Consider the following 24,555-nt stretch of genomic DNA (forward strand, 5'->3'; position numbering starts at 1 on the left):
GTGGTTTTATTACCTGTTCACTTCCCTGAAATCCCACGTTTGGATTATATTTTTGAACTCCCCCACAATTCGGAAAAGGTGGTTGTGGCAATTGGTCTTGACGATTATTCACCTGTTGTTGTTGCTGTTGCTGTAACTGTCGCTGAATATTAAATTCGTTTAACCCCTGTTGCATCTGTAGCTGTCGCTGCAGGTCAACACCATTCTGCATCTGTGGATTCAATAAGGGATTCTTTAAGTTTTTAGGAGGATGAGGACACTCGTCCCTCCAATGTCCAATTTCGCCACAATTAAAACAAGGTAATCTTTGCTTCAGCTCCTCAATCTTTGGGCTAAATTTCTTTGGGAAATTATTACCTTTAAACTTTCCTTGTATCTGGTTTGTATTTCCAGTTTGAACAAAATTAGTGTTCTTATTTCCCATGCTGGCAATCTGTTGCTCAGCCACCTTTACCTGGGCCCACATGGCTTTCTCCTTCAGCTTCTTCTGTTTTACTTCTATTTCATCGCTACAATACTTTGCTTTTCTTAGAATATCATCTACAGATAGTGATTGCCATCCGACAATACTAGTTCTGATCATTTCTCCAATTTCAGGTTTTAGTCCATAAACAAATCTATAGACAAAATGACTCATGTCTTTTTCATCTAATTTTTCATAACCACTGTATTGTTTAAAGATTAACAGTAGTCTTTCATAAAAAGAATGAACTGATTCTTTTGTTTCCTGTTCTGTTCTTTCTATTTTAACCCAATCAACTTCTTTGGGTGGAATTTTGTTTTTCATCCAAACAATTACTTTCTCATAAAAATCCATTACAAGTGGATTTGGAGCACCTGTTTCTTTAATTCGCTCTGGTTCTGCTTTTGGCCAACTAATCGATATTTTGCATTCTGTCCAAAGATCAGATGGAACGACAATGTCAAAAAATCCATCTAAATCAATCCACAGAACTTTTGATACTTTGATAAATCTATCGACTTGCCTGTACCACTCAACTGGTTTTTCCCTCAATTTTGGAAAGTCATTTGTGAATAACAGAATGTCCTGTCTCGACCAAGGGACATGAACATATCCTCCACCTGCAATTTCTCTCATTGGAAATTGTTTTGACAATTTATCCAATCTTTCATCTTCCTTCTTTTTCGTCCATTTTACTCTCCATTTATTCAGTTCTCCTAGCTTTTTGATATAGACAATCAAATCTTTAATATGAACTATTCTTCCCATTGAGTTCAAACTCTCAATGTCACTTTCTGAAAAGTCTAATCTGTAATGCTTTGCAAAATTCTTTTGTTTACTCACATCGATTTCAAGTTCTGCTGCTAGATCCTCTAGTTGATCATATTTATTTTTCGTTTTCCACTGAATGCTTTTGCAAATGAACAGTAGTTCATCATCCCGATAGTAATTTAAACTATCTGGACCAATTGTTCCAATTATTAATTCTTCAATATTCGCCTTTAATTTAGCCACATCAAGTTTTGGTGTGGTTACCCTGATTTCAGGACTCCCTATATCTGATATAGCACCCATTGGTGTTTTTGGAGATAAATCCTCATTAAAGGTTAAATCAGGCATTCTTGATTTAGAAGTGTTTATTTCAGATAAATCTGAATAAAATTTTTCAGCAGCCTTTTGAATTTCTGTATTTAAAGGAATAGTTAATCCAGTTTTGTTTGTTTCCCTTTGGTCAAATACAGGCTGAACAGGACCAATTGTTACTGGAACTGTCACAGCTTCCATGCCTTTTGTCATTCTTTTTATTAGTTCTTCCTTTGATCTTATATATTCATTATAATCAACATCTTCAACATTTCTTGTCTCTCTTGTATAATCTTTTGGAGGTTCCCTTGCTCTTGGAGTCATTGTAAAATGTCTACCTTCATTTCGAGCATTCTCGAATTCTGGTCTTCTAGGAGTTTCATTGATTTCACAATTATTTGGATAAAGTTTAGGAGCTTCATTAATTGGAGGTGCACTCGGTGAAGTTTCAGTAGAAACCACCGGAGTAGACCATGATCTAGGAGGTCTCAAAGGCTGATTAGGTTGATTCTTTCTAGCAGTTGTATATATTTCTTCCATAACTGCATCCTCAGATTCACTTTCCATAGATTTCCCTGTAGGAGTACCCATTACCATTTCATGAATTAAATACAATCCTTCACTCATGTTTCCCTGTCTCCACATTCTCAATCTATCTTCATGAGTTTCTCTTTTCCAAGATGGATTTTTAGAAGGTCTTTTAATTCCACTAGCTTCTCTTTGTAACTGATACATCTCGTCTTCCCACTCAACTAAAGCTTCAAATTGAGTTGGTCTCGGTTTTGGAACAAGAGCATTCATTTTCTCTCGTAAATTTCTTAAAACTCTTACATTAAATGAACCTTCATCAGGCCAAGTTAAAACACCGTCATTTTTAGTATAACGTTTCCAATTATCGAACCATAAGACAGTATGATAACCATATTCACCTTCCATGTACGCTGCAGGTGTTTTATACTTATGAAGTAGTTTACCACCTCGCGTTTCGATTTTCTTGTCAGGTGAAAATAAATTCTTGAACTTTTGAAATAATGTTGACTTTTTCTCAACATGTTTAAAATGATAACTCATTTTTAAGAGTTAAATCTAATTCACAAAATCGTTCGTAAAATATTTCCGGGATGTTCCGTACAACAACCAATCCGTGCGCGAAACACACCAACAAGCCAATGACAGTTGAGCTACGTCACTTTTCTGCTCAACCAATAAATTTTGAGTTTTTCCGAAATACCAATCAGTACACAGGTCGTCAGAGACTCAAGAGCCAATCAGAATATAGCTTGTGACGTAGGTCACCCAATCCCAGCGCGGCTCTGTGACGTACACAGCAGCTGCGGTTTCTCGTTTCTCACTCCTGGCGCTTACCCCTCCTTCACAAAATCTTTTCACAGCGCCATTTTAAGAACACTTTTCAGTGTAAATTAATTCTTAACAATGACTATAAAGACAACATCTGTTCGTTTCACTATTTAGGATAGTTTACATACATTCAAGTATCCACACTTCGGAATAGACGGCGCTATTCACACTAAGGATAATATTCAATTGTCAGTAGAGTAACCTTACCCCACCCTTCTAACGCGTATAATTATGAACTCGCTTTGCTCTGAACCCACCGCGAAGTGAAAGTTCTAAGAGTTCCACTTGAACATAAAATACAATTCAAACTCGCACTTTCACACTGAAATTTCCCTAATTTCAAGCACACATGAAATCCGTACAGGACTCTCACCTGTTTATAGAAATCATGCACCGTTAGCAAAATAACGACGTTATCCGTACAGGACTCTCACCTGTTTATAGATATGAAACATGTACCCGTACAGGACTCTAACCTGTTTATAGATAATCATGTACCGACGCTAATTTACCCTTCACTCAAGCTCGGATATAACTAATACTCTTATCACAGTGAGTTTTATGGAAGGCGCTTTGTCCCTATTCTCATGCTGCTTTAATTTCTTAGAAAATCCTCACTATACAAGATTCAGACCTAGCCCTAAAACTGTGCTGCTCGGCGACAACACTATGGTACACGGCGATACCTCTTGTGATACTCGGCGATATCACTACAAACAGAACAGATGGCTTGCGTGACTAATTTCTCGCCACACAATCTATACCGGTATAGTTTACAGATAGCACGAAAAACGAACTCAACATGTGTTAAAACATCGATCCTATTTCCATACCATAACACTTTTAGTAACCCTTAGCAACCAACATATTACCTTGGTTACCCTTAGCAACCATCAATTTCTGCTACCAGAGAATTGATCCAGCGGCCTATAGAAAATATATCATAAACTACGTTATCCAACTTCATAACCTATAAACAAAATTCTATACTAAATATGGACCCATTTATAAACCTGACATATTTTGGGCCTACTGAATCAGGTGGTCAAATTAAATCTATATACACATTATCTACAAACTATATACATTTTATATATCTGCGAAAGGAATGTTGTCATTAGAATAAAACTATACCATTTAAATGACCACCATTGGCGACGTGATCTAGCTAATAGTAACCTACACTTCTGAATAACCAAGACCAGCTTGTTTGTCAAAAGTAAGATTTTATTTACTAAATTATGGTATATAAGTTGATAGTTTTATAATTGAATTTTATTTGCAATAGAGCAAGCATGATTGTAAAGAAATATGAGGAAAATACAATTTAAGCAAGTGAATCAAAATCAAAGTGAATATTTAAAGTTTAGCATTTCTAAAATCTAATTCCCTAACTGAGCTAAATAGATAGAAATTAAAGTAAAGTTCTTTGAGGATTCTTACGTGCTCCACGCAAAGTCCAACAGCACATCACCCTCATCGGAAAGTCAGAAAGCAGCAGCCAGCCCATCCCTAAGGGCATGACTTTTTATACCTTTCTATGCTAACTAAACTACGCAAAGGAAAGTTTTCAGAAATCTTCGACGTCCCATTGGCTGAGAGTGACAAGTGACATGTCACCCAGTTTTCAAAAAGTTCCACTAAATCATATTTCATAGAGACCATTGTTCCTTCCACGTGAAGCCAGAAGCTTCCTCATATTGCAACAAATGTATAAAGTCATTCTCGCAGCGTCCATTGACTTTCATTATACTTCCGCGGATGCCAAGTTAAGGACTGACAAAATGTTCACTTTCGACCTTGGCCATGTCCGACAGAATGATGACAGCATCAGTTTTTGCTTTGTGAACGCAGCTTTTGACGAATAATTTATTTCAGAATGGGCATCTCGTGACTTTCTGCAGAATTACATGTCAGCTCTTTTCTGCGGCTCAATTGACTAGGCCCAAAAGCAGGCAACTTATGATTTCTAATATAAAACAAACACAAGAAAAGTATTAATGTAAGAAATAATGTAAATTCTGTATCCACCCCTTGGTTCACTAATTATTTAACCCACCCGATTAATCAAAATGTTACCTAGCCATTGCAAACAAATAAAGCAGCGTTTATATCTACCAGTCTCCGTTATTCCATGAGACCCATATGCACCTAGAATAGTAGAAATGACATCACACAGACAAGGAAAAGCAAAACAAGCACATGCTTCTTTTAAGTTTGCAGCAGTTAGTAATGACAAAAACGAAAACAATAAATTATTTTATTATTTTGCACGAACAAAAAGATGCAACAATTATGCACGTTTATGAGCACACATGTTAGTCCCCCCACGTGTAAAGTTTAATCTAAGTTGTATTAGCACAACATATCACAAATCATTAATATTTTTATTCATGTTATGGAAATGTGACTTCGCGAGTTTAAACAAATTTTTGTTTTCTATCTCGCTCCATCAGTGGTAACGTATGCTATGTACAGATTTTTAGCTTATGTGTCTTTAGTCACGCCCTTAATTACACTGTCCTCGCCCGTTAGTGAGACCCCAACGTTTTTTCATCCAACTTAAAGCCCTGGGTATGATGTAAAGTGTGGTATCATATATCTGGATGCAATGACAGAAACAAGAAAATACAAGTCGTGTGGCACACTATGCCAAGCACAGAAAAGTGTAAATCACCCCACAGCTGGGCTCTATTAAGAAGAGAAATTCAGCAAGTCTACAAACACGACGTGTTAATTTCACGCTGTATTTGTAGACTTGCTGCATTTCTTTTCTTTTCTGCACAACTTTCGCCAAAGCCGTTCACTTGTCTGTCTCACAAAGCTCCACGGCTTAGGAAGAATTGAATGGAAGGATGCCACTTAGAACGATTCAATGGCATTACCTAGGGCCACTGCATTTCTACTAAACCCTGCCCCTCCAGCCACCAGCTCTTACCCTGAAGTACAAACTGACAAGATGATAAATACTGACCTAAGGGCAACTTATGTAGACTTGGCAATCGCTGTAAATAAGCAGTGTCCAGGAACAGCTGTAAATCAGGCACGACAATGCATAACGCTCCCCTCCGTCCCTTAGTGCACAACACTGATGGGCCAGTGAGTTACTTACGCCACCAGAATAACTAGCAGGAAAATGTAGAAATTAAAACAGCTGCCTTAAAGTCCTCCCAGCACCAAGGAACTGGTGGGCAGACTTCACATGTATTGATGAAGAAAACAAGCTGGTGGCTCTCTGGCAACAACGAGTACACTTGTTTCATACCAGGAAGTGATTATATTTTTCACCACCTTTTCACTAAGATATCAGGTTACGAAAATATTGGACCGATATTTTGAGGATCCAATCTCTATATTTTGGCCAGGACCACAATGGCCTCTTGCTCGGTCATTTAACACTTTATCCTCTACTCTATCGACCTTATGTTGCCCATTGCTTGAGGAAACGCCTTTAGAGGACAAATTCTGTTAAGACCAAATCTTCTGATCAATTTCTGATCTCCTATCAGAGACAGCACAATCCAGTCTTGTTAACCCTTGCTTGCTGGTTCCACAAGTCAGGTCTTAAAAGGGTTGCAGTGGTCATTTTGGCTCACTCCTTTGGATGTAAAATGAGCTCTGCTAGTTACACAATTAAATGTAAGAATGCTGAGTTTAAAAAAATGTAGGATTTGAAATGTTGTGAAATGCATTTGTTACTATGTAAATAAAAAAGTTGCAGTAAAAATGTTTTTTCACTTAAAAAAAAAAATGATTTCTGCTCCCACAATTAAGCTTATGTCACCTGACCTGGGAGCAAATGCCGAGTTTGTAGAGTTGCTCTTCTCTTAATAGAGCACAGTTGTGTGGTGATTATGCGCCTTTGTTAACGTTTTCATGTTAATGGCAGCGCCCTTGATGAGCTGCAATTAACATGAAAACTTTAAAAAATTACCCACATTCACCCCGCAGCCCAGCTCTAATAGGAGAAGGAATGCATGCAGCAGGTCTGCAAACACAGAGTGTGCTTTTAAGTGATGCTAAAAGCACACGCTGTGTTTGGTGCTGCATTTCTTTTGTTTTTTAGAGTGTGGCTGCTGGAAGATTGTGTGCTTTTGTTTAAAGCATTCATGTTAAACGCAGATTGTGACAGGCTCTGCAATTAACACGAATACTTAAACAAACATAAGCCCACAATGAGCCCCACAGCCACGTTCTACAGAACGAAACAAATTTAGCAAGTGTTCCCGAGGGAGCACTTGCCAAACGGCTCTTTCTCTAGATGGTGAAAATGCCTGTTTTTTGCGCTGCAGCGGCAGCGTGAATGCTCTTGGGGATGTGTGTGCGCCACACACACAGCACTGCACGCTCGAGGGTGCTGAGGTACACGCGTGCACAGGCACGCACCTTCAAGGGAACACTGATTACAATAGGGAAAAACACCTAGCCTTAGGCGGCTACCATAATGTCAGTGTACAGAGGCTGATCCGAGCTTGGAAGAAGACTTTCAATGCAAGAAGTGCAACTGGTCTCTCCTCCCGCCCAGGAAACTCGCACCCAAGATCCTCCGACGCAACAATAAGTGTAAAAACAATAAGAAAACAGAGGACTTAAAGGCCACCCTGTTAAATTGTTGCTCTATGCAAATGCATGAACCACACATTTAGGACCTAATTTTAGACGAATAGCCTGATCTTTTATTTCTCACTGAGACCTGGCTGTAGTGAAGCTGTTAAAAGGTGGTTCTGACACTATGGGCAGCCCAGATTTTTCGCTTTTGGAGCACCTAATTGTTGAGCTTTTGCTGTGGGGTAGCCTCATAAGTTGGGACTCACCCACAGTAAACTCATAATGAAAGACTGCATGGGGATTTTACTGGTGTCCCCCTGACATGACCAGGCCACTGCGCAGCAGCTAGATTAAGGGACACCGGGCTGGTATGCAGACTCAGGTATACATGTGTGTGCACACGTGTAAGGGCTGCGCAGGGGAGATTCCTAGCGTGCGCAGTCCAAAAGCAGTACAAATATGACTTTGGACTCTGCAGAACACCCCTCCTCCCATCCGTTACAGTGGACTTTAGTGAGTGTTTGGAATCTGTAGGCCTTATGAAAGTTACTCTAGCCCATGGGCTCCGCACCCCCATAGGGGAATAATGAAGTGAAAAACAGTAAAACACACTGACTTTCCCTGGCATGTTCCTTCCCAGTGTATAAAGCCTATTCCATGTCACCACCCAATTCTGCATAAGTCATGCCACACCATTCACTTTATAGCTGCTCCTGGATTGCGTACGCTAGGAATCTCCCCTGCACAGCCCTTACACGTGTGCACACGCATGTACTCCTGTGTCTGCATGTAACCAGCCCGGTGTCCTTTACTCCAGCTGCTGCGCAGTGGCCTGGTCAAGCCAGGGGGACACCAGTAAAATCCCCATGCAGTCTATTTCATTATGAGTTCACTGTGGGTGTGTCCCAACTTCTGAGGCTCCCCCGCAGTAAAAGCTCAACAATTAGGTGCTCCAAAAGCATTAAATCCGGCCGGCCCATAGTGTCAGAACCACCTTCTAACACACACTGCCGCCCAGCTGATTCCTATAGGGAAGAAGTAGCCACTCTACATGGGTACACTTCCCGTAGTCCGCAATAACTAGTTACAAGGGGTTCTGACCAGACCCCCCCCTTACTCACCAGTTAGACCACATATTCCTCCCATCCATGAAATCTCCACCCATGACAGGGATCCCAGACTACCCTAAGAACCCTCCGGGCTCTAGGTTAGATACCTCTAGGTCACTCATGGTCTACATGGACTCAGCCTAACTAGGACCACCTTTGCCCCTGGGCATGCAACACTATGACTACCACTTCTCTGGACAAAGGTACAGTACCTAAGCACTGATGTGGTCTTCTAGGATAGGTCTACATCCCATCCCCTGGATCACTTGCTGATCTCCCTTCCAGAGTTTGTTCCAACCAATACCCTCTTTCCGTTTGGTCCTAGCACCCCAAAGATGCAACCTCTGTGGGGACCCTCACCCTCAGCCTGCCGCCGTGGTAATTTTGCTGCCACCACCCTTTCGGGATGACTGGCTTCCCTAAAGAAAGCACAGCCACTTGTGCTTTCCCCACACAGAAAAGCACCCTTTGGCCACTGGCCTGGCTCTCGGATAGGACCTCAGACCGGCTTCACCACCACACTGGCAGTGCCAGGGAGGAATACTGAGGGTGCCTCGTCAGACATCCTACAGCTCATTCCCCCAGTCAGTAGCTCCACACAGAAACTACCCCAGGATCCTAGACCCCTTCCTTGTTCTTCGCAGCAAGAACAGGGCCTGTGCACCCTTCCCTCCCAGAGACGCACTCTCCTCCCGGAGTACCCTTGGAGAGCCTGTGGGCCCGAGTTAGCTAGATCCAGATCCACCTCTCATGGCTCTCCCCTGTCTCCCTGCAGCACCATGGGAGACCGCCTAGGGACTCACATGATCCCTGGATGCCCTGCACCACCCCTTCTGAAGAGCAGGGTCCCTTCACTTAAGATAGGCCCCAACTTCCTTCCGTGTAGTACTACCACACTCAACCAGGGACCCTAAAGATCCCGACTAGGCCTGCACCACCCTCCTCTGAAGCAAAGGGTCTGTTCACTTAAGATAGGCCCCACCTGTCTTCAGGGCTGAACTACCTCCATCAGCGAGGGACCCTAAAGATCCCACCTAGGCCTGCATCACCCCTTTGGGAAACACATGGTCCCTTTACTTAAGATGTGCCCCACCTGCGTTAAGGATGGTACTACCTTGAAGAAGTCCACCTCCTGCCACGAGCGAGGGGAACACCCCCATGCTCCTGGCCCTTGGGTCCAAGGCCCACAGGACCTACCTGACTGGTTACCGGCTAGGCATCGCCCCAGCCACCACTTCAGGTGAACAACACCAGCTCCAGAATGACATCCTGTTGCTTCCTTGGGTAAACACCTACCCTACGCTGACACCTCAGGGTCCGCCACTAACCATTCACCTGGAAACCAGAGAGTATATCACCCCTACTCAGATCTCTACTGGATCAGTTACCTAGCTCATCTAGTGTAAATGTGAATGTAAAAGTACAGGAATTTATATAGCGCAAATCACCAAGCGGTTTCTAAGCGCTTGCTTAGGGAACCCGTCCTGGTATTCCCCTGTGAGATAGCCCCGGCAGGGTATCCGCAAGGTGAAAGCCAGGGATCCCGCCGCGAGGGGCCGTTGTGGAGATTAAGCAAGCTATTGCCCAGAGTCACAGAGTGTGAACCTGTGAATCGAGTAGGCACCGGAGCGTGAATTGTCGAGTCCATGGACATTTTAGGACTCAAGACCCCGCCGAGCCGGGAATTGAACCCTGGTCCCGGGCTGACCTCTGCTTCCAGGTCTGCCTCCTCTAACCAGTGAGCCACACTTCTCCACTCCTCCTCCACTCCACTTCTCCAGTGTACCTAGGGGCTACCACTACACACCATCACTCAAGAACTACCCTCCTTTGGGGCCACCCACTTCCAGGAGTCACCCCTGGGTTGCTCACCTCCCCACCAGTTACCCAGGGGGGCCTGCCAGACACTCAACTCTACCAAACCCTCCTCCCACCGTGGGAATAGTTTCTTGGGGTCCCCCACCATGGAAACGCCTGGGGTGTTACTACCCGGGGTAAAGAAACCTACTGCCCCACCCTTCCAGTGGTTTTGGCCTGCGCCAATGGCAAGAAAACTTTCAGCGGGGGAAGGATATCTGGGGCCCCTTCTGTGGAAACCCTCCCTGCCCTTAAAAAGCGTGGGAACCTCCCAGGACCCCTACCTCCCCTGTCCCCCCCCCCACCCCCAAGGTCAATCCAGCTGATACCAACACCCCTATCTGTGATGTAGGTATCAGTTGCTGTCCCTATCTCTTGAGAAGACACCCTCCTCATGCAGGTGTAGTGTTATGGTTCAAAGCACCATCTCGCTAGCACATGATAATCAACATAACACAGTCATATCAATACAGTTTACATTTAAACCATAATATCTTCACATGACAAATGTGCGCAGGGCTTTCCTTTCCCATACTTTTTATTTTACATAACCAAAACTTTGAACCCTTCTCAGAGCCTTGCGCTCTTCCATTTGCTCATTACTGCATAGGTAATGTGTGGCAAAACTGGACTCATCAAATGCCATAAATGCGCACCAGAATGGGATACTATGTTTCCCGCCGCTAGACACCAATGTTGGAAAACGCTCAGGCAGGGTTGTGTGTCCAGGGTTACCTATTTTAAATGCGTGTTGGGATAATTGGGGGGGGGGGGCACTGAGATGGTGCCTGTGTGCAGGGCTCTCGCTCCAGGTTATGTTCAACTAACTACATTGGGGGCAGGATGATGTGCATACATGGGAGTGGTGATACTAAACCCCACCCCCCTACGGGAGAAGTGGAGATGTTATGCAATGTCACAAAGTAATTCCAACAGCTTATGTATATTTGTAAATTGGTGCTTAGTATTGAGTAGCATGTGTGTTTAATAAATGTACTCTTACTTTTATAAAGCGAAGTATAGACTGGACAATCAATTATTGAGTGTTATTTCTGCGCACCTGCAAATGGCGATTACTAGCCCACACCCCCTCCCTTGAATAAGCCTCAGAGTGCTGTGCAACACTACCCTCTGAGAGTCAGGCGCTACAATTGGGTGTTTGGTTCCCACTGAAGGACTACTGTTGTCATGTTATTTGTGCAGGCCTCACAGATGCTGCCTCGTTTTCCAACAGAAGCCTCCAACCCTACGATCACCTCGGCCATCCCTACGGGTTATAACATACTTAGGGGGGACTGACCTAGTGGGAAGAGGGCGGTGTCACCATAATTTATAATACAAAATTAGAGTGTTCTCCCATCCCGATGGAAAACATCGAGGGTGCAGAGTCCTTAGGCTTCCGCTGTACCGTATCCCCTCATCATAGCATAGCTGTTTTTCTGATTTACAGACCTCCCGGTGCAATTGGAAATTTTATTACTACGCTCAATACAGCCACCACCTTCCTGGCCTTAAAATACAACAACTGCCTTATCCGGGAGATTTCTATATACATATGGACTATGGAAAAGAGCCTCAAACAATTTACTTGTTGGAGACGCTGCAGGCCTGCAACATGTTTCCATCTATTTCTTCGGCCACCCATGAGAAGGGCCATTCCCTAGACCAAATCTTTCACAACTTTGACATATCAGTAATCCTACCTCTTCCCATTACCTGGTCTGACCACCTCCAATTAAAATTCGTCATTCCCAACTCTGCCACAGCCCATCGGGCTAACGCAGGGCAGAGGGTCCCTAATTACAGGACGTTCCCAATCCCAATGTTAGCAGACGCCCTCGCTTGTTCCTCATCGGAGCTGTCTGGCATCCCTGACTCGGACGCCCTCTCATAAGATTCATGACTCCGAACCAACATTGGTGCAGCGGTACTGGTTGTTTCCTGATCCTCAAAGAGATTGGCCCCACCAGCTCCATGGTTTAACGGTTCCCTCAGATCTAGCAAAAGAAATTGTAGAAAAATGGAACGGAAATGGCGTAAATCCTATCTACCTGAGGATAGGAAGGTGTATAAAGACACCTTAAAAGTTCATTACATTCTCATAAAGGCAGCCTAGAAAAACTTATTTCAAACCAAGATAGAAAAAGCCCAAAATAAGAGTAAGGAAATCTTTAGCATAGTTAAATCTTTACGACCCCGAAAGCAGGCACAAAAGAAGGGCCATGCACAGAAGAATGGTCTAAGCAAATAGCTCTCCGCGATCCAACAAGCCTTCACTAACATCTGAGAGGAAGAACTGACCTTCTACTTTAGTTCTAATTGCAAATTTCACCTCTTGGATCCTCCATCTTTACTAGCTTTCCCTGAGTTTAGTCACTGACCCTTCTCCAGAGCATTAGGTCTGGCTCTCCTACCGAACCATGTCCAGCGAATATCCTGAACCTAATAGCTCCCACCATAAAGCCCAATGTAAACCAGCTCTTTTATGCTTCCCTCTCCTCAGGCAACATGCCGAAATTATGGAAGAATGCCAAGATTCTTCCACTGATAAAAAAGGCTAACCCCAAACCGACGGACCCTGCCAACTACAGGCCCATCTTCCTTCTTCAGACCCTCTCCAAAGTATTAGGGAAGCATGTAAACAAGGCTCTCCAAAAACACATTGACTATGGGAAGCTCCTTCATGAGTCCCAATCCGGGTTTAGGGCTATCTACAGTACGGAGTCCGCTATGCTGGAAGTGACTGAATTTCTCAAGGGTAAGCTGGACCAGGGAGGCAAAGCTGTTCTGATACTTCTCGATCTGTCGGCGGCCTTCGATACGGTCCCACATGAGGGCTCCTGGAGAGACTTGCTAATATCGGCTTGGGGGGGGCACCTTAACATGGATGTCATCCTTCTTGGCAAATAGATTTCAGGACATCTGGTTCCCCCTTTTCTCATCCCCAGTTACGGCCATGAATGTAGGTTTCCCTCAGGGCTCTATTCTCAGTCCTACCCTTTTTAATATCTATCTATCCCCCCTTGCATTTCTGGTAGAGGAAGAGGGCGCCAAAAATGTTTTCTATGCCGATGGCGTTTTTCACCTGTTTTTTACATGTGAAAAAGGAACAGACTTTGACTGGGCAATGATTTGGTCTTGCCTCACAAAGGGGTCCATTAGTCCGCCCGCCACTGTAACGGAATGCGGGACCGTCCGCCAGGGGTGCGGCAGCACCGCACCTGCAATTAGGATGCCACCGCCACCGTGGTGGTGGCATCCCTCATTTCCAGCATTGTGGCGGGCGGTGCTCACAGCAACGCCCGCCACAATGCTGGGAATGCAGGTTTTGCATTGGCATGCAAAAGGTGACAGGCACCGCACAGGGGGTACCATAGGTACCCTCCCCATGTGCACCTCCCACTCCCCCCAACATCCTGGGGGCCCGCTACAGGCCCCCAACAGCAAAGATCGCATGCCTCATCTCCGCTTTCATCCTAATATGGATGGCAGTGTCTTACAGACACCTCCACCATATTGTGGCAGTTTTTCGCCGGGTCGACGTATCGACCGGCGGAAAAGCGACTGACGGTCTTCCCATCTGCCGCGGACCCCACAGCCATCCTAATGTGGCGGGGTGAATCATGGACGGATGGCAGGCGGATGTCCCCCGCTGGGCCAGCGGGGGCTACCGCCGGCCCAGCAGGGTCGATCCGCCCGCCATCCTAATGGGCCCCAAAGGTTTTTACCTGGCTTAAGATCAATCATCCAAGGTGAAATCCTGACAACACTGAAGTTGTTTTCTTTGGTAATCCAGAAATGCCTTACTGGAGCTCTTGGTGGCCAAAAGATCTGCTGTCCCCACCGGCGGAAAAGGAGAAAGTTAAAAACTTAGGAATTGTCCTAGACAAGACACTCTCCATGCGCTTTCAAATCCAAAATCTAACTGGCGCTTGCTTTGGCATACTCTGGATGCTAAAACAATTCCTGCCACTGTTACTGCTTGAGAGTAGAAAGATCGTGGTGCAGGCTCTGGTGACGTCAAAGCTTGACTATGTCAACAGCTTGTACCTCGGTCTTCCCAAAACCCTTATCCAGCGCCTACTAGTGGGACAACATGTGGTGGCCAGAGCCATCCTGAGACCTAACGCCAGATCTAGTATGACCCCTTTTCTTAAGTCTACACTGGCTCTGCATAAAAGAAAGGGTCGACTTTAAAACGATGACCATCTTCTTTAAATCTTTCCATTGCTTAGGAACTGGCTACCTAAATAAGCGCATTCATCACTATGCAACATCTAGACCCCCTAAGATCTTCCAATGCCAACCTGCCATGCCTGGCCTGGCGGCAGATCCCTTGGCTTTCTAGGCGCAAAATTGTGGAATAGACACCCGAGTCTCTGAGACTAACGACAGACCTACTCTTTTTAAGGAAGAACTTAAAAACCTGGCCTTGTAATAACTGATGGGTCTTATACGCATGTTTTCCTCCCTCTGTCATGTGCAAGGACACTCTAGTCTGAGTGGCTGCGCGCTTTATTAAATACACTTTTTCATTTCATTAGGTCCCTGACAGTGCAAAGGAACACTCGGCCAAAATCTAAGGGCCTTATTTATGAGGCCTTGCTTCACTTTTATGCAGCCGGTGCATCACTTTTTGTGACACACCGGCAGCGTTAAAAATGTGCCATGTTGCGCCCTATTTACAAAGTGACGCTTCTAGGCAGATGCGTCACTTTGTAAACCCCTGTGCCATATTATACCTGCGCCAGGTATAATGTATGCAGTGTGGGTGTTGCCCCACAAAAAACATTGTAGAAGGGGCGCATTGAAATCTATGAGAACTCAGTGCGCCACTTCTAGGACACCATTGCGTCAATATCTTGCACCTACCTGACAACAGGCGTAAGACTGATGCAGGTCCTTTCACATGGGGCTTGCCCCTGGTAAAAGGACACATTGCTGGAGTTGCGTCTATTTTCAGACACACCCCAGCAATGCATCACTTTTGCGCCTACAGATACATAAAAAATACTGATGTATCTGTAACTCTTTGCGACATGATGCGTTATACAGTAAATATGACGCATCCATCTTGTCGCAAGGAGGGCGCACCAAGAAGTGACGCATCCCTGTTTCCACACAGCGATGCATCACTTCTCATAAATAAGGCCCTAAATGTGTTTACATCTAATATTCAGGGATAGTTACATGTGTTTTCAATATTGTAACACAGCAGCAGCTCACTGATATTACTGCAAATTATCTCTGTGACGCCCTCACATTTCTTATATGTTGGGTTTTGTTTTGATCTAAAATAAACTTTTTTATGTATACTGCATGGAACATAAACCTCAGCAAAATGGCTGTACTAGACTCTCACACATCAGGTACATAAAAATAAATAAAAGGAAAAGGAAAACCGTATTTTCTTTCATTAAAACAATCTGTTTAAGAAATATTTAAGTGAGTGAAACAAAGGCCCCCTGAGTAATAAGGAGTGAGCAATTCTTAGATCAGGGTAAAATCGTATATGTAAGTATATATCTAGGCAATTGTTAGTGCTTGTCTCAAGAAAACCATCAAGGTTAAAGGCCACTCTCAAAGATATGGGACAACAAATTTATTCACATCATATCAATTCATAAAATTTATTTAAAAACAATTGTTTATTGAAACTAAAGAATAAAAAGGACCCTATTAGGGGCAAACACTGCATATATAACAACACAGAAGCAATCGCAATTTATTGAAATTTTTTGTGATTGATAAGATACCACCTATGAAAAGAGGAGGGGATAGAATACGTAGGTTGCGGCAGCTGGAGAGTAAATATATTCTTGATTTAGATACACGCATTCCGGGAGGATTGAATTCTGAAGAAGAATTGAAATGGCATTTGGGGGAATAAACAGTCATATGGTAACATCTATAAACTGCTAGTATGTATAAGTAGGTAGTTGTGCTCTCGGTCTCCTACTAGTGTTTCTAGTGTTTTTAACCTGATTTTAACTTGATTTATCACTTTTGGTTTATTTGTTTGACACGATATGATATTATGATTTAGGCCATCTGTGTTAGGAAAGACACCAGGACTGATTGACGTATTTTGTTTCTTCAAACAGGTAATTCTGCAAGATGGGGAATAAATTGTGCAAGAGAATTCACACTCCCACTTGGGACTTTAAAGCTATTGCTACCTTGATACAGATATGTAATGAAGTTTGTTATATTAATATGCAATTATCCCACTTGGGATTTACATCATACCAACAGGCGGTTGGGATGGTCCATGAATTTATGCCGTGGGGCGTGCTGGACTTGATTTTGTAGAGAGTACATTTCCCTATAGCTTGTCCTGTTTGATTCAAAGAGTTGTAATGAAAATGAACCTGGCTTAAAAGAAAAACACCATTATAAGATGGCCGCCATTTACACACTTTATGATTTGCATTGTGGTCCTATGTTTATGTTGACACAAGGAAGTGATTTTGAAAACTTTATTTATTTGTTTCATTTGTGAACACACTCTACCCGTGACCAAGGCGAGTGATCGCTGAAACGCGTTGGGTTGGTTCCATGTACTGTCTAGCATGCTGGAAATAAATTGAATAATGACGAACTACTCTCGGATGATTTAATGGTGTGGTGACTACCGCTGGATTCTGAGTGCATTCACGCTTCGTTGGAAGCGTGTGGTGAAACGGTATATATAACAACTTATACAGAAAACAAACAAATGCATAAAAAACATAATATAAAATATGTGGCAAGGTAACATATAATTCTCGACGCGCGTTTCGGCGACCAGCGCCTTCTTCAGGACAAGCCACGAGATAACTTTCTGAAAGGCTGGGGCCCTGGGCCAGAGCCCTCTTTTCCAATGCATTAAAACGTCTCTGTTGACAATGTTTCAAGCCTGTGGTCAGTCCATACCTGGTACGTTATTGGATTTATAAAGCCCTTCCAATGTCGAATGCTATCGGGGCAGCCAAGCTCCGAAAAGCAAAACACTGTATAAATAAGTACCTTCACTGCGTCACAAGCCGCGTGTCAGGAAGTCCACAACAGCTTTGAGAGTATGAGAGACACACACAATCGAGCTGGTTAGGCTAGAAGGAGAAAGGACAAAGAAAAAAGTGGAGAAAAAGGAGTGAAAGAAAGAGAGGTAAAACACGAAAGGGGTAAAAAAACGAAAATCTAAGGATGAAAAGAAAATGGAACAAGGCACAGGGTTTCGGACAAAGTCATTATGAAGTGTAGGGAGAAGTAGGAGTAAAGAAGGAGCCACAGACATGGCATTTCCAGCCAAAGGACAACATCGCTACCATTTCTGTCAGCAAACAGCAGAAAAGCCTACCTTAAACAAACGGGGCAGCGCGGCGACCGCGAACGCACCAAGTGGAATATAATCACAAACAGATGGCTCCCCCCTGCTCGTAACCGCAAGCCATCGGCGGATACATTTCCTGGGAAAGGTGGGACATGCACCCGCCTTTGCTCAATTGTGTGCTGTCTTTTTAGAAAGACGCACGCAAAGCCCAATAGAAAAAATGCTAAAAAAAAACACATGCGTGTGAAATGTCCAGAGTGATTCCAAAAGGTAGTTTTCCTAGAGCACTGCATACGTGCGCTGTACTAGGCTCGACCTAAAAATGGGGACTAAATGCTATGTAGTCCTTTTCCCAGCTACATAAGAATTAGAGATGCTTACGGCTGAATTCTTTAGTTATCTTTAATTGCATTACACCATAGTGGTAACAGAGGAACATGTGACAGATTATCCCCTGCTCGAAAAGAGTCTGTTGAATCACATGATGGCGGTCAAAGCAGTTTTGTGGACATATAAAATAATGCAAATGAATGCCAAACACATGCTAACCAAATTGAAACGAAATGGGGAAAGATATACGGATAATGCTAGATGACAAATGGCAAGAAAGTGTCAGTTAGAAACAGTCATTTTTATATTCAATTAAAGAAATAACCAGTAGATGGCAATGTTGTCCAGTTCTTACAATATGGGAAGAGTGACACGAGATCTTCACATGTTTCGTACAGGCACACTAATATAACTACAGAAAACAAAGTCATAAAATCATTCAAGAACGTAAGCACACATAAATTGTAGAGTGAGATCAAATGAATACTCCTCAGTGGCATACCAATGAAAAGATCTGGAATGTAACAGTTGTTTCAATGCGAGCAGCCCGGGAAAGTAAACAAACAAACAAAAAGTTCCACACACCACCAGATAGGCACAGTAATTCGGCCCTCAGGAATTATTAGGAGCCCAGTTTTAAGATACAATAAATACAAGAGATTTTGCAAGAACAGTGCAAGCGTTGCGCAAGCAAAACCTAAAAATAAACCCAGACTTTAGAGGCCTAATAAAAAGTACAATATTAAAAAACATAGGACTATGATTGAATACAGCAAAAAAGAACTTTAGTTACTTATTTTGTGAACGTGACAAGCGTTAGAATATTTGTTGGACTTGGCACAATTGGTGTGAGTCTCCCTTCCACTTTTCTCTGTTGCCTCATCTGTTTTTGCTGGTCTAGATGCTTTGGGCACTTTGCCATTGCCGTCCAGTGCCAAAGTGCATGTGCTCCCTTTCGTAAATTGTTGTATGGATTAGCGATCCAATGATTGGTTATTTGATTTACTTGTCAGTCCCTAGTACAGTGGACCATGTGTGCCCAGGGACTGTAAATCAAATGCTGCTGGTGGGCTTGCAGCACTGATTGTGCCACCCACAGAAGCAGCTTGTAAAATGTAGCTCAGGCCTGCCATTGCAGAGCCTGTGTGCAGTCTCAGACTGTCATGTCGACTTGGCATTCCTTTTTCTGCATGTTAGTCATCCCTAAGGTAGGCCCAATGTACCCCTGTGGTAGGGTGCATTGTATGTAAAAGGTAGGACATGCCCTGGTGTGTGTGTGGCATGTCCTGATAGAGAAATACTGCCAATTTCGCTTTTCACCATTGCAAGGCTGTTTGTTCACATAGGCCAGTATGGGCAGTTTGATTATTACATCTTATAAACATAACTGGCCCTGGAAACAAGATGGGAAAATAATGTTTAGTATTCCTGAACTTAGAATGTTAAAGCTTTTAGTGTGGGTGATTTTAACATTCTGTGTTTGAAAATACCACTTTTAGAAAGTAGGTATTTTCTTGCTGAAACATCCAGTATGCCGTTGCTAGGTTTGTGTATTGCATGTCTGGAGTGACAGGAGCTGGGAGAGGGCTGCGGCTCCAGCATTTTGATGAGTCAGGGCTGGGCAGAATGGGACCGGAGTTGAATTCAGAGTAGGGGGAGGAGATTTCCTTTCACCTGCCTGGACCAGGTCTGCTTTCAACAATGCTGTTTACACCTCCTGCCAGGAAGCTGCACCAGAACTGGTTTTGGCTGGGTACAGACTCTCTCTACCTTCAGAGACAAAGGATTTGTGTGTATAAAAAGGGGGACCCAGACCCCAGAACTTTAGATCAGTTCTGGGAAAAGAGGAACCTTTGCCAAGGAAAAGAACCGGAGAGGCTGAAGGAAGTTTACTGCCCCTGTGCTGGTTGCTGTTTGGGGTTGACCTGCAGTGGTTACTTGTTGCCAAGGCAAGGAGGAAAAGGAATTTGCTGTTTGCTTTGTCATCCTGAGGAAGATCTCCAAGGGCTTAAAACTGAGCTTGCCTCCTGTTTGAAATCTCAGGGACACAAAAACTTCACCCCCAGGTCCCCTGAATTCCCTTGCTGGGAATTCCAACGTGCAAAGAGGTGCCTGCTGCTGTTTAGGACCTCTAGAGACTGTTTGTTGTTTAGAGCTGGAAGATCGACGAAACGAGGAAGAAGCGTATCACATCCGCACCGATTCCAGACACATCGCCGAGTCACGGAGAAGAAGCGTGCCGCATCCACACCGGGTCACAACGCATCGCCGAGAAAACCGTTGCAGCACCTGCTGTGCGGCTGCAAACGATCACGCATCGACCGGATTGTCGCATCGCATCAAGCTGTCATTTTGTCGCATCGCACCGGATCGTCACCAGGCATCGAGGCGCCATCTTGTCGCATCATAACCGGAATGCAGTAAGAAACAGACGCATCCCCTCCTCTCCGGTAAGGAACAGATGTATCCCCCTCCCCTGCGCTGCAGTAAGGAACAGGTGCGCCGCCTCCCCCGAAGCAAGGAACTGAAGCAAGGAACTGACGCAACGCCTTCCGTGAGACCCTTTTGTTTGTTTTGCGTGATGCATCCAAGGTACTTTTGGGAAAAGTGTTGCATTTACAACTTGCATTGAACTGAACAATTTCTACCATTGGAGAGCCTATTTTTGATACTCTATTGTGGATTTTTGCCTTTTGGTCTTGTCAGCGCTGCGAGGCCTCAGGGTAGTTTATGCGCTATATAAATATAATTTTCATTTCATTCATTTAGAGAAAGATACTTATTTTTCTAAACCGGTGTGGTGTCCATTTGTAGTGTTTTCACTGTTTTACTGTATGTATTCACAAATGCTTTACACACTGCCTCTGAGATAAGCCTGTCTGCTCGTGCCAAGCTACCAAGAGTGTATCCCCCTTTCCCTGACTAGAAGGGAGGGTTCCTATTTAGACAAAGGTGCAAACCATTGCCAACTAGAGACCCCCATTTTCAACAATAATCATGAAAGAAACTGTGATAATTTATTTTATTTTTATATTTGTAGAGCGCTCTGAGACCAGGGATAGGGTGACCGGGTACTGTTCTTACTACATATTTAAAGGGAGAACGAGTTGCCAAATGGTTATGAAAAGATTAGTTTTCAGTTGTTTAGGAATTCCCGGACAACAAGGACAGGAAGCAGAAGAGAGGGTGAACAGCCCTTACAACGAATCGGTCACCTCCCCATGCAATTACAACGCAGTCGTTACAACGACCGAGTTCAAACAACGCATACCATTACCCCATAAGTCGTAAGAACGACTTGTGGAGGTTGGAGAAGCTATTGGATTTAAAATCCTATTCCAACATCCAGCACCCCCCTCTGCAAGTCGTTCTAAAGACTTGCTGGTTAATGGTATGAGTTGTTACAACGCGATCGTTGTAACAACCGCGTTGTAATATCATGCGGAGTGAAGGCATGCGTAATAAGGAGGCATATTCAATAGAGAGGAGCAATCAGGTAAAAAACGTAGGAACATTAAGCTAACTATGGTGAGATCCCTGATTTAGATTGCCTACAGAGAAACTCTTGAAGAGGGCACATGTAGCAACTGGGAGTCAAAGAAGAGATACAAGATGCCCAGAGCGGTGAGCACATTTGCTGAGGTCCATGATAAAATGAGAGATTACACCAGGTGATTGATGCACAGGGGGTTAAGAGGTGGTAATGTGAACTATAGATTCTTTGCTGTGTTTATCCTGCTCAGATACTTAAAAGTGGGGAAATACAGAGAGACCCGTATTATTATGGTATGTTTACCAACTCCTTATTACAATATTTACATTGTGAGTCAACATGGCTAAATGTACTGCTAATGTCAAATGTCCCTGCACTTACAAAGATGAAAGGTACTTTCCAACTTGCACAGACAAGAAATAGGCCTTGAATTTTTGCATGAGATCCTCTTGGTGGGGCTGCAATGCACTAAACTGGTGAAATTGAAGATGGCACCTCTTAACAGCTTCGTACACTACTAACTCTAGAGTGGTCACAAAGATGGTGTCTTTTGTAGTCAGTAGGTTAGGAAATTACAGGAGCCAGAGAGGGGTCGCTAAGTATTGGTAGTCAGAGTACACGCTGGTCAAGAAATTTGCCTTCTAAATATTTATAGCCCAAATAGAAAGAATAAGCCATTTATTGATTAATTGGCATAAATGGTGACTCCCCTTGTCTGGGAATAGCAGTATTAAGAACTAGAGATTAGAATTGCACACTATGCAATAGATAGAAACAAGTGTCTGCAAATGCAATAAGTTTCACCTATGTGATTAATAATTATTTTTGTGTACATTTTAGGTTGGTGGGCAGTTATGCAATATAACTTAAAGAACCTCTTTAAAAGGCAACACTGTGCAGTATCTGGTTGTTAGATAAAGAGGCCCTGTACCTTCGGGTGACGTTGGCGCTATATAAACTGACCGTGAAATAAAAATTTGAAAAGCAGGTTAAAATGCGTAGGCGATTAGTTACCTTTGTGCTTGTATGAAGTAACTGAAGGCAATATAAAGCGCTCCTGTGCCTTCGAGTGATGTTCGCATTACATATAACTGACTCCAAAGAACAAGCTACTTACATTTGGTAACAATGTATCTGGTAGAAACATATGTTAGTTGTAGATTGCTTACTTTAGAAGTTCCTGCAGGTGTCCGTCTGGATCCAGAGATTTTTTCTTCAGCAGTTCCCCCTGCGTGTCGTGAGGTGGCGTCGGTCGGCTCCGTGTCCGTCGGCAGCGTCGGGATGACATCGAGGGGCCTACATAGACATTGCCCATACTCGCTGATGTCAGTTATTAACACGTCTTTCCACGCCAGAGACACTGATCACTGGTGTTTCAAAACTAGAGCCCTATAGGAGAGTCCCTATCCTTAGAAATCAGTGCGCAGAGCAGGGAGGATGAGTGGGGCGGTAAAAAAAATGTACAACTAACATATGACTCTACCAGATATATTGTTACCGAAGACAGTTGTAGATTTCTTACCTTAGAATAGATACCCCAGCAGTACCATCCCCCGAGGAGGGTTTGCGAACCAAGATAATGCCAAAATGTCCTGGAGGACCGAACGGGCAAAGTACCCATTCCTTTGGACGAGGATGCCCATGTTGCTGACTGACAGTTAGGCAGCAACATTGGCATCCTTGCACAACAGATGTCAAGGTCTTAACTTCACGTGCTAATGCCATCGTTGCTGCCGTTGCTCTGATGGAATGAGCACGCAACCCCACAGGAGGGTCCTTCTTCGCCAAAGCATAGCATATTTTGATGCAAAAGACAACATGTGGGAAGCTGGCCTGGTATAGGATGTCCACTAATGTAGGTGGGCACCTTGCACCAGTCCAGACAAACCTTATGGTGATTTAAGAGGTCTTAGACAACCGTGGAAGCTTTCTAAGTGGTAGATGAGGCTTAGTCCAAAAGGAGTGAAATCAGCTTTTTTTTAATCATATTGCAATCTTATAGTATAGATTAAGTGAAAAAGAACCACACAAGGTACTTATAAAAATACGTACTTGTTATATAATACTCTCCAATACGTTTAGATATCTCCTACATGGAGATAAACACAATGCACACAATACTTTGCATAGAAATACAGTAAATAGGACAAAATATAAAGTGAACCGGGGGCAAGGGGGGATAGGAATCACGACTTGGGTCAAGACAGTGTCAAGAGGACATAGAAGTGCTGGGGACCCAAGGAACCACTCACGGTGAGTAGATAGGGACCCCACGGAGAGCGTGTGCAGTGTGGGAACACGACCACGTGCTCTGTACAACTCTATGGGTAAGTAGTAATTTTAAAGATTAAGGACTCTTCTCAGTGGATCCTTAAGAAACCCTGCAGAAGACAGAAGGTTGGAGAGCAACCCCACCACTGGATACCCTAGAACCCACGTTACCTACACCAGGGAAGCCGGGTGCATAGGTGTGAACTGGTGTCAGGAACCGCTGTAAAACCCATTGGAGGACTTCAGGAAACTGCCGCTGCAGAAGGAGAAAGTGTCCAGTGGCATCCAAAGGTGGATTGGAGATGAGCAGTACCTGCAAGCAGAGGGGACAGACTCCATGTCACTCAGGAGTGACCAGGAGACTTGGAGGACAAATACCCGCCGATGTCGGGTGCTGCAGGATGGATGACGATTACCTTGACTCTGTAGCTGTAAGGATCAGTGTGACCCTCAAATGGACCTACAGGCTGGAGGCACTAGAGTCACAAGACCTCAAGCAGCTCACCAAAAGATGCAGGCCACCGTGCACACTAAGGGATGCGGCTGAAAATTCTGGTCACTGGAGGTTGGGGCTGAGTGGAGCCCAAAGATCTCTTCGGAAGGAAGCCAACAAGCCTTTGCAACTGCAAGTTGATGCAGTGCAAAGGGGTTTGGTTATTGCAACGCCCACAAGGGATACTGGCCTAAAACTTGGTGAGAGGGCAGTGCAGGCCTCGGGAGCTGGGGAAAA

The 24,555-nt window shown here is 43.9% G+C and overlaps 1 protein-coding gene across 4 annotated transcripts in view; it reads right to left on the reverse strand.

Moving 5' to 3' along the window:
• The window catches only part of ALDH3A2 (aldehyde dehydrogenase 3 family member A2), a 518,837-nt gene that overhangs the window by 105,917 nt on the left and 388,365 nt on the right, over nucleotides 1–24,555 (reverse strand). The window lies entirely within an intron of this gene.

This window comes from Lissotriton helveticus, chromosome 3_1 (genome assembly GCF_964261635.1).
Source record: "Lissotriton helveticus chromosome 3_1, aLisHel1.1, whole genome shotgun sequence".
NCBI classification, from domain to species: domain Eukaryota; kingdom Metazoa; phylum Chordata; class Amphibia; order Caudata; family Salamandridae; genus Lissotriton; species Lissotriton helveticus.